General features: G+C 47.0%; 1 pseudogene across 1 annotated transcript in view; it reads left to right on the top strand.

The window, feature by feature from the left end:
- Positions 1–1770: 1770 nt before the first annotated feature.
- The window catches only part of LOC110304555, a 13676-nt pseudogene continuing 13193 nt past the window's right edge, over positions 1771–2253 (top strand). The window contains exon 1 of the transcript XR_003838011.1: positions 1771–2250. The product of XR_003838011.1 is annotated as a phospholipid hydroperoxide glutathione peroxidase pseudogene (transcript). The remainder of the gene's footprint in view (positions 2251–2253) is intronic.

Below are 2253 nucleotides of genomic sequence, written 5' to 3'. Positions count from 1 at the left end.
AGAGAAGAGAAGAGAAGAGAAGAGAAGAGAAGAGAAGAGAAGAGAAGAGAAGAGAAGAGAAGAGAAGAGAGTGCGCAAAATGTCTGGCTTATATAGGGAGGAGCCTCTGGGGGAAGGGTAGGCCAACCTCTGGGCTGGAAGGTACTGGGTTGGATGCAGGGAATGCCAGGTAGGGACTGAGGGATGCTGGGAGAACCTGCCCTTTTTTTTTTTTTTAAGATTTATTTATTTTGTGTATGTAAGTACACTGTAGCTGTTCAGATGGTTGTGAGCCACAGTGTGGTTGTTGGGGATTAAATTTTTAGGACCTCTGTTCACTCCAGTTGGCCCCACTTGCTCTGTCCCAAAGATTTTATTATTATACATAAGTACACTGTAGCTGACTTCAGACACACCAGAAGAGGGTGTCCGATCTCATTATGGGTGGTTGTGAGCCACCATGTGGTTTCTGGGATTTGAACTCAGGACCTTCAGAAGAGCAGTCAGTGCTCTTACCCACTGAGCCATCTCGCCAGCCTGAAAACCTGCTTTGGTATGTAAGATATGTGCCTCAGTCCCTACCCGAGTCCAAGAGCAAGCACGAGGATTAAAGACATGCCTGAGGCATGCACACACAGATGCATATACACAATAAATAAATGTTTCAACAATTATCCGACTAAACAAACATGTAAGACTTGAACTTGGGGCTGGAGAGATGGCTCAGCGGTTAAGAGCCCCGACTGCTCTTCCGAAGGTCGTGAATTCAAATCCCAGCAACCACATGATGGCTCACAACCATCTGTAATGAGCTCTGATGCCCTCTTCTGAGATGTCTGAGGACAGCTACAGTGTACTTACATGTAATAAATAAATAAATCTCAAAAAAAAAAAAAAAGACTTGAACTCAGGACAGAAAAAAGTAACAGTGAGCTAGCAAGACACCCCAGTACCCTTTCCTTGAAAGTGTGACCATGTCTTCTTCGCAGACGATTAGTCAACATATATATGCTGCATCACGTGCGTGGTGGGGACCCAGTCTTTGGGCACTTTGTCTGGATTCTAAATCATGAGAATCATGGTGGTCATGCCGGATGGATATATTATACAATGTGGAGAGCTTTGGGGGCTGCTTGGCAGGAATCTGACATTGGGCCAGGACAAGGAAGTGGGCTTCAGGCACAAATTTGACCTTGGGCCATGACAAGGAAGTAAGCTCAGGCAGGAATCTGATTTTAGGCTAGAACGGGGAAGTAGGCTTCCGGCAAGAGTATGACTTTAGACTAGGACAAGGAAGTAGGCTCATATCTTGGTCATCCTAATAAGACCTTAGAAACAGTGATCACAGGATGTTGTTTATTGCCTTGCTTGTTCCTTGACTATTTGTGTTTATTGCACTGCTTGGCCTGATTACTTGCATGTAATTAAAATGGTATAAAAGCAGGTTGGAAAAAAAAAAATAAACCCGCCTCAGCCTCAGAACTGGCTGGGGTCATGCTACGACGTTGTCTAATTGTCTTTTGTCTTTTTAGTCCTCACTCCTATTGACTGAGCTGGCTAGGTCAATACAATTGATTTGGCTTTTTCTCAGGCTGCAGGGAAGGCTGTGGATATGCTGGCCGAGCATGTTTAGCGAAAGCATCCCAGGATGCTTTCAAAACAAGAAGAGGGTTTGGCTGGGAGAAACAGACAAGAACAAGCCCCCTCCTTCATACTACAAGAACATCAGTGCAGGCTTCCAGATATTCAAAGAATCCATGGAGGGCACCTCTATAGAAAAGAAACGGGCCGTCTGAGCCGCTTACTTAAGCCAGCACTGCTGTGCGGGGCTCTGGCTGCGCCTGGTCTGGCAGGCACCATGTGTGCATCCCGCGATGATTGGCGCTGTGCACGCTCCATGCACGAATTCTCAGCTAAGGACATCGACGGGCACATGGTCTGCCTGGAAAAGTACAGGGGTTTCGTGTGCATCGTCACCAACGTGGCCTCGCAATGAGGCAAAACCGACGTAAACTACACTCAGCTAGTCGATCTGCATGCCCGATATGCTGAGTGTGGTTTACGAATCCTGGCCTTCCCCTGCAACCAGTTTGGGAGGCAGGAGCCAGGAAGTAATCAAGAAATCAAGGAGTTTGCAGCCGGCTACAACGTCAAGTTTGACATGTACAGCAAGATCTGTGTAAATGGGGACGATGCCCACCCACTGTGGAAATGGATGAAAGTCCAGCCCAAGGGCAGGGGCATGCTGGGAAATGCCATCAAATGGAACTTTAC

Source organism: Mus caroli, chromosome 11 (genome assembly GCF_900094665.2).
Source record: "Mus caroli chromosome 11, CAROLI_EIJ_v1.1, whole genome shotgun sequence".
NCBI lineage: Eukaryota > Metazoa > Chordata > Mammalia > Rodentia > Muridae > Mus > Mus caroli.
The sequence above is the reverse complement of the archived record's forward strand: the minus strand, read 5'-3'. Positions and strand labels throughout refer to the sequence as shown.